Genomic DNA, 8,963 nt, shown 5'->3' on the forward strand with positions numbered 1-8,963 from the left:
GCAAAATATCCAAAAATGCAGGGTCTCTACCTCATCTAGACACAAGGATTGAGCAAAATTTACTTGATGCCAGGGTCTCCTCCCCAGAGACATCTGCCTCTGCAATTGTATTCTCTGCATATTGCCACAATTCTCAATCTATTGGCATTCACTCTATGATTGATTCAATTGCTTATATGGTATTATCATTTATCATTTATGATGGAGTATGCAAAAATGTTGGACAGTGCTGGAAAGGGAATTGATTCTTCTGCAAGATGCAAGATCATCATGCCACAACTGGTTGATAAGTTTCTCCTTCTCTAACCATTCTCTGAGGGACTCTACTGGAGTAGCTTCTGATGAAGATGGAGATAAGGGATGCACCACAGCTGCTAATCACATTTCTTGTCAGTTTTGAAAACTCTAGAGAAAATACAATGATATTCTTTGTGTTCAATAGCACAAATAGGTGTGCATTAGTAAAGGTTTCTTCCAGAGCTTGCTAATTTCCTTTTCCCCATAGTTTGTAGTGCCATTTGCTTATCCTATTAAATTCATTTAAGACAAAGATCCTACAACATGCAATGCAAAAGCTGGAAGAGAGTTCCTGAAAGCTACCCAAGTTTTTGACTAGTTTGTTCCAGGGTATTTGCTTGTGCAAGCGGAGGTATGCATAGGATAGACAAGCAGGAAATTTTTGTAATGTGACTTTCCATCATTTGCTGGAACGATGTTACATCCAATGAACAGGTTGCAATCTATCAAGTCTCCAGATCACTTCATCCATTTTGTTGATCAGTGCTTTCCTCTGGAACTTGCTATGGCTATAATATATAGTGAAATAACACTGCTGCTTCAAGCCAAAAGAATCTACAGAAATGAACAAACTTTCTATGCCTTATTGGGATCCTTGGGAGAGTTTACTTTGGGAAGAAGAGTGACCTATTTAGAGCTTTAGACCCTTCTCATCCGTGTTGTGAGTAGCAGAAAAAGGCACACACAAGTCTAATGTAAGGAATAAACTCTTCAAGATGTTATATGCTAGAGAAATCTGAAATCACAATTGAAACAATAAAGAGTTTGGGTAGGATGAGAACAAATTCAAAACCGAGTCCAAATATTAATATAGGTTATAAGGTAAAAGCCCAAAGCACTTGTCTCTTAGGGGGTTGTGGGAGGTTATAAAAGTAGTAAGGAGAGTGAGGCTAAAGACTTAAGTTATAATAATATTAAAAAATTTATAAGTAACTACATGGTTTTCACTCTTTATCCTATGGTGTTTTACCATAGGATAACTACGAAGTGGAACCTAAACCCTCCATATGCTATGTGTTACATGCCACATGCCACATGCCATTGTGAGACACAAAATCCCTAGGCCCCAAAGTGGAGCCGGAAGGGCGCCACGTGGTAGTGGCTAAAGCGAAAGCCAAACGAGTGTAACACGTTTGGACTAAAAGCTCCGACTTGATAGGTCGAGAGCGGGAGTGGAACTCTCAATAAAGTGCTCGAGGAATGAGCACAAAGTGAGCAATAAGCGAGGTTCTAAAAAGGGACCCAAAAAGGACTAACACATGACATGTGGAAGTGTCCGAGATGGAGTCCAAGATGGACCCGAGACGGAGTCCAAGATGGACCGAGACAGAGTCCAAGATGGACCGAGACGGAGTCCGAGATGGAGTCCGAGATGGACCGAGACGGAGTCCGAGATGGAGTCCGAGAAGGACCCGAGATGGAGTCCGAGGTCGAGGTTGAGACCGAGACCGAGACCGAGACGGATTGGGACCGAGACCGAGACCAAGACCGAGACCGAGACTGGGACCGGGACTGAGACCGAGACCGGGACCGGGACCGAGACCGAGACCGAGGCCAAGGCCGAGTTCGAGTCCGAGTTCGAGTTCGAGTCTGAGAGGGTGAAAGCCCAAAGCGTTCATCTCCCAGACCCTGGGGGGTTTGGTGAGCTCCAAAAGTATAGTAAGGGGGAGGACTGCAGTGGAGCCAGTTTGGCTAGGAAAGGCCAATTTGGCCCAAGAAGGCCAGACCCAGTGTTGGGTGATGAACTGACCACTGGGAAGTCCAAGACTAGAGTGAATACGGACTGACAAGCGGGGTAGCTTGGTGAAGTGTTCAAGAGCCAGCTCTAGTTCCCCCGGGAGATCAACTGGCCGATGCTCCCAGTCTAAGTGTGGGTGGCACTACCTACTTGGATACCAGGCGTGGCTCAACAGAACCTCGCTCTAAGCCCATGGCTAAAGCACCTAAAGGCAGAAGGTGGGGAGAGTACCCACAAGGCTCGCGTAGGCCCACGGCGTTCCGAAATGTTGTCTCGGAGTCCCAAATGAGGGAAAGGAGGAGGAGCAGTCCTTAGGAATGTCATCCAAGTCATAACCAAAACTCGGAAACACTTTCTTCATGTCATCCTCAATTTCTAGGTGTAGTGACTAAGGATACAGTCACATGGTGAGGAAGTCCCAGAGGACCATGGGACTTAGTGGTCGGGCCTGTGGGCCTTGATCTAGTGGCAGTGTCGGCGAACATGGCCATGGACAGAAAAGGGACTTGGTAGGAATTGACAAAGGGATATTGGGGAAGGCTATTCCCCATGTCTGTAGGCATCCTAACGATGCTAAGGAGTGGATCTGGGTTGATCACTTGTGGACGGATGGCCCAATCTTGGAGAGACGGGATTGTGATGTAAGTGGTATTGGACCACTAGTGCGACAAAGGTGAATGGGCATGGCCTTAGCGTAACGGGCTGATATATTAGTGGTACCTTTGGGTGTCGATCTTGGGACTGGACACGTGGAGCACTTGGACTAAGTGCAAGGGATGAGTGGCATGGATGCCATCCTCGGGGCTAGCAAGTCCTAAGTCCTAAATTGGACTTAAGGAGGTTGTGAATGAGACTCCTCCAAGTGGTCAAAAGTGTGGTTAAGTGACTAAAGTAGAATGGAAAATTTAGTTGCTTACAACTTAGTATCGGAGCTATTCCTTAATCTGACTTTTATTGGTGCTCAAGTATATCACCATTGATGTTGGCATCGGAAGGTCCTAGGAGTGGGCCTATCCTTGAAGAGTAGCATGTCGAGAGAACATGGCTCTCCACTCAAGTTCATGCGTGAACTTGGGCGTGATGTAGTGGATAGAAAAGGGCCAGTAAGGGAACAACTTTAGTGTAAGCAACCAAAGGGAATAACTCGAGAGACGATCCATAGGGGTTCAAATATAGAGGGAAAGGGCCCATGAACAAGAGTGCACCCCCTTTTCCAATCAGTTAAGGGTCTTGGGATATTTAGAGTTAAGCGTCCTTGAGTTTGAATAGTACTGGGCTGGGTGACTTCCCGGGAAGTCCAAACTCAGGAGCTTACATTTGGTATCAGAGGGGTCTCGGGTCCGACTCTGTTGGTTGGCTAGGGGAATCACACCACATGTTGATTGACATCTAGCTGGTCCGACTCTGTTGGTTGGCTAGGGGAATCACACCACATGTTGATTGACATCTAGCTGGTCCAGTTTGCTCCCTCTGGGCTCGACCCGAGGGGTAGGGTGTCAAGAGAGCGGGGCTCTCGGGAGAGCTACAGCTCTCAGCTTCCGTTCACGAGGGCGTGAACTTGTAGGGAAGCGTGGTGGATTGTAAGCAACCAAAGGGAACAACTCGAGAGACGATCCATAGGGGTTCAAATATAGAGGGAAAGGGCCCATGAACAAGAGTGCACCCCCTTTTCCAATCGGTTAAGGGTCTTGGGATATTTAGAGTTAAGCGTCCTTGAGTTTGAATAATACTGGGCTGGGTGACTTCCCGGGAAGTCCAAACTCAGGAGCTTAAACTTAGGAACTCAGGAGTATAAGGGTTTCCTCAGAGAGTTGAGGATGTGATTCAGATGAGCATTTGACTTAGCAAACTGGCTGATGTGGTTGTGGTAAAGAACTATAGTTGGGATCATGGGAAAGATGTAGACTCCAAAACAATAAAGGAGTCACAAGATTACCCTTATATAATTGAGGCTACTCATAAATTTGAGACTGGAATTTGTGACTGTGGGAGGTCAAATACAAAAGAGGACACAAGTCCTTGAAATGGTAGCCGGGGCTACCTCTAATAAATACTGGAACAACCCAAGGAGTTGGGGGTGTACTTAAAGATGAGTTGCCATTCTCATCACATGGATAAGTAGTCCTAAGGGGCAAAGGTTAGCCCCAAGAAAATCATCAAGTATTGGAGTAACACTTGTGAAGATGGTCCTAGTGAGCAGGACTTGAATACAAGAAGTTATATTCCAGTGAACTGGCACCTCAAAGGTAGGACCTCACATACAAGAAGTTATATTCCAGTGAACTGGCACCTCAAAGGTAGGACCTCACAGGTCGTCTAATTAGCAAAGTCCAAAAAGTTGAATGACTCAAATAGAGTCAAAGAATAATCCTAAAGGATTGATGGAAGCATTTGGATTAAGGTGTGTTGTACCCCATAAAGGATGGGGGGGGGGGGGGAGGGGGATCATAGGATCCAAGTATGAGAACAAAAGGGAATCTCATCGATGGCAGAGTATGCCATGCTAAAGTCGTGGGAAAGGTGTTCCCCAAAAAGAAAGCAACTTTGGCATAGAGGTGTGTGAACACTATGGTGCAATGCTAATTGATAGTGGCATGAGAAACGACTTCTTTGGTCTTGGCAAAGACCCCGACACAAGTGGGGAGTGTCGTAAAGGCAAGCTTGTAGAGCCGAGGGTGTGAAGACATTGAAGGTGCCAAGGCACGTTGCTTTGAGGTCAAGTTAGTGGGTTTATGAGAACCCCTTCCCAGTGGAATCCTAATGGAAGCGGGAATGGCATGGCTTAAGTTGGAAGGCATGTGATTGGACTGTGGTGACCCAGATGATAATGGAGGTGTGGAAGTACCACGCAATGAGTTGTAGGACTTGACAACTATGGGGCAACTAAGCAAGAGGTGCAAAGATAATTGGTTAAATGGGTAGAAGGTAGCTGCCCAAGACTTTTTAATGGCATAAAGAAGTTAGATATACCCTTACAGGGGATAAATTGCTTATGTTGTGATATAATAAGTCAATGTTATAAAAGAAAATGCTCATTGTCAAGTAGACCATCATTGGGACACCTAAATACTCTGGAACACCAGAAGGTGGTGTTTAGTGTTGCGGGGGCGATAGATAGGGAGGCCTTAGCAAACTAAGGGAGGCTTTAGCAAACTAAGGGATAGAGTCCCTTCAAAGTTCCCAAAAACAATTCTAGGTAGTTTAGTACCTAGAAAGGCTAAGTGTAAATGGTTCATGGAACGTGCGAAACCAAAGTGGCGTAGCAGAAGCGTGGTCTTGAAGCTTGCCATGAGGCAAGGCTATCAAGGTTAGAGAAGTGGTTCTCGAGTGTTTAAAGAGAGGGCTTTGAACAAAAGTCGATGGTTAAGGACTTTCACACTTATGCAGGAATCATGTTACGGTGGTCAGAGGACTTGCCAAGTGAGACTGGCAAGTTGGGGGAACACATACCCTAGTTGAAGGTGATAACTTCAAGAAGGGTGGGCCATGGGGCCAAGCATGGAGGAGTCCATGCATGCTCACAGACGTGTCAAGTGAGAGGACTTGGCAGTGTGGAGGAACTAAGTTCCTAAGTTATGATCTGTAGCACGCTTTGAGTAAAAGTTGGTGCACCGGCGTGGATCCTGGGTGATGCCATCCGTAGATGCATATATGGAGGTTGGGTTCGAGTCCCGACCCTCTAGTGCTTGGGTTCAAGTCCCAAATCACTAGGGCGTGGTGATGGTTTGGAATATGAGGACACTCATATTTTAGTGGTCATGGACTCTCAATGAGGAGATTGGCTTGGGCACACTGCCAAGTGGGGGATGCCCCGGAGTCGTGATGCACAATTAGATTGCTTAGAGTGAAAGCTCGGCATATCTAACTTGAACATTTTGGTGCAAAGGGCACCAAGGACGTGGTGAATGAGATGGGGACACCCAGTCTCAGTTGCTATGGATCCTTGGCCGAAAGGGCTAGCTTGAACGCACCACCAAGTGTGGGGGATGCCCCTAGGGTCATAGTCAACAACTTAGAAGGGTTTAGAAGACCTAATTCCTATTGGTAGACCTATTAAGGGGTCAAGATGAGATCACTAAGTGATCTTGTGGCTAAATAAGAACAAGGTCTTTGTTTGGGTTAAGGAATATGATTCCCAGTTCAAAGTGTTGATTTGAACTATTGATAAAGGTGTGGCTTGGTCAAGGTGACCAAGTGGGAAGAACACCTAAGGGAAATGAGCTATGTCAATGCTATGGCAGAGAAAGTCTGAGGAAAGTAGTCTCTATAAGAGATCCAAGGGAGGGTCTCAAAAGGTTGGGCCATGGATAGAGCCCACGGCAGAAAATGTTAAAGAGACATACTAGGGGTGAACACCCTCTGGACTTGGCAAAGCAAAGTTTTTGTTATGGAACCGAAAGGAAACCTCAAAAATGGAGGTAGCGATCCTATGTCTCTGGGTGCAACAATCAAGGATAGGAGCAAAAGACTAGCGGCTAAGAAAAGAGCCATGGGAATCATGGGAAAGAAACCAAATGGCAAAGTTAGGCCAAGAACACTAACGTGTTGAGTGCTAACGGATTGTGGGAAAGGCAATGTTTCCCCAAGGATGGATTCCCAATCTCTCCGATTTGGCGAAAGTGGATGCTCCAAAGGGGGGAGCGGTAAAGTAGCCAAATAATAAGGTTGTGGGCAACCCTAGCACCAATTATGATAACTAGAACTTAGTGCCAAAGGTGGCACGATATCGAAGGGAGGGTGATGGTGCCCTCAAGTAAAGAACTTCCTAGGATAGGGAAGTGGAGTTGCACCATGTGCAACGTAAGGTGTCGGAGACACTTAAGAAATTGACTCTGAGAAGTCAAAAATTAAAAGTTCCAAAGTGCAAATATTAGGTCAATGGAATCTGAGACTACTTGAGAATGAGTAGTGGAATTGAGTTAGAGAGGGTGTCTCTAACGGGTTTCGCGAGAATTGAACTAATAAAAGGGAGCAAACCACCCTAGGTGGTTGAGTGAGTCTCGAGATTGGAGAGATTATGCTCCTTAGAGGATGGACAAGGCATGGTGAGCCTTCGGGGTCAAACCATAGACAAATATTGGCTGGGTGCCAAGGATGGAAATAGTAATACCTGCGGGTGTTACTTTATAAAAAGGGTTTACTATTTGATGAGGATATCAAACTTCGTTTATGGGTGGTGGAGTTGTGAGACACAAAATCCCTAAGCCCCAAAGTGGAGCCGGAAGGGCACCATGTGGTAGTGGCCGAAGTGAAAGCCAAACGAGCGTAACACATTTGGACTAAAAGCTCCGACTTGATAAGTCGAGAGCGGGAGTGGAACTCTCAATAAAGTGCTCGAGGAATGAGCACGAAATGAGCAATAAGCGAGGCTCTTAAAAGGGACCCAAAAAGGACTAACACATGACATGTGGAAGTGTCTGAGATGGAGTCCGAGGTGGACCCAAGATGGAGTCCGAGATGGACCCGAAATGGAGTCTGAGATGGAGTCTAAGGTGGACCCAAGATGGAGTCCGAGATGGAGTCTGAGATGGAGTTCGAGATGGACCCGAGATGGAGTCCGAGATGGAGTCCGATATGGAGTCCGAGATGGAGTCCGAGATGGAGTCTGAGATGGACCGAGACGGAGTTCGAGATGGACCCGAGATGGAGTCCGAGATGGACTGAGACGGAGTCCGAGATGGAGTCTGAGAAGGACCTGAGATGGAGTCCGAGGTCAAGACTGAGACCGGGACCGAGACCGAGACGGAGACCGAGACCGAGACTGGGACCAGGACCGGGACCGAGACCGAGACCGAGATTGAGACTGGGACCGGGACCGAGACCGAGACCAAGACCGAGACCGGGACCGAGACTGCGACCGGGACCGAGACCGAGGCCAAGGCCGAGACCGAGCCCGAGCCCAAGTTCGAGTTCGAGTTCGAGTCCGAGTCCGAGTTCGAGTCTGAGAGGGTGAAAGCCCAAAGCGTTCGTCTTCCAAACCCTGGGGGGTTTGGTGAGCTCCAAAAGTATAGTAAGGGGGAGGACTGCAGTGGAGCCAGTTTGGCTAGGAAAGGCCAGTTTGGCCCAAGAAGGCCAGACCCAGTGTTGGGTGATGAACTGACCACTGGGAAGTCCAAGACTAGAGTGAATACGGACCGACAAGCGGGGTAGCTTGGTGAAGTGTTCAAGAGCCAGCTCTAGTTCCCCTGGGAGATCAACTGGCCAATGCTCCCAGTCCAAGTGTGGGTGGCACTACCTACTTGGATACCAGGTGTGGCTCAACGGAACCTCGCTCTAAGCCCATGGCTAAAGCACCTAAAGGCAGAAGGTGGGGAGAGTACCCACGAGGCTCGCGTAGGCCCACGGCGTTCCGAAATGTTGTCTCGGAGTCCCAAATGAGGGAAAGGAGGAGGAGCAGTCCTTAGGAATGTCATCCAAGTCATAACCAAAACTCGGAAACACTTTCTTCATGTCATCCTCAGTTTCTAGGTGTAGTGACTAAGGATACAGTCATATGGTGAGGAAGTCCCAGAGGACCATGGGACTTAGTGGTCGGGCCTGTGGGCCTTGATCTAGTGGCAGTGTCGGCGAACATGGCCATGGACAGAAAAGGGACTTGGTAGGAATTGACAAAGGGATATTGGGGAAGGCTATTCCCCATGTCTGTAGGCATCCTAACGATGCTAAGGAGTGGATCTGGGTTGATCACTTGTGGACGGATGGCCCAATCTTGGAGAGACGGGATTGTGATGTAAGTGGTATTGGACCACTAGTGCGACAAAGGTGAATGGGCATGGCCTTAGCGTAACGGGCCGATATATTAGTGGTACCTTTGGGTGTCGATCTTGGGACTGGACACGTGGAGCACTTGGACTAAGTGCAAGGGATGAGTGGCATGGATGCCATCCTCGGGGCTAGCAAGTCCCAAGTCCTGAATTGGACTTAAGGA

Source organism: Selaginella moellendorffii, unplaced genomic scaffold, assembly GCF_000143415.4.
Source record: "Selaginella moellendorffii unplaced genomic scaffold, v1.0 SELMOscaffold_124, whole genome shotgun sequence".
Classification (NCBI taxonomy): domain Eukaryota; kingdom Viridiplantae; phylum Streptophyta; class Lycopodiopsida; order Selaginellales; family Selaginellaceae; genus Selaginella; species Selaginella moellendorffii.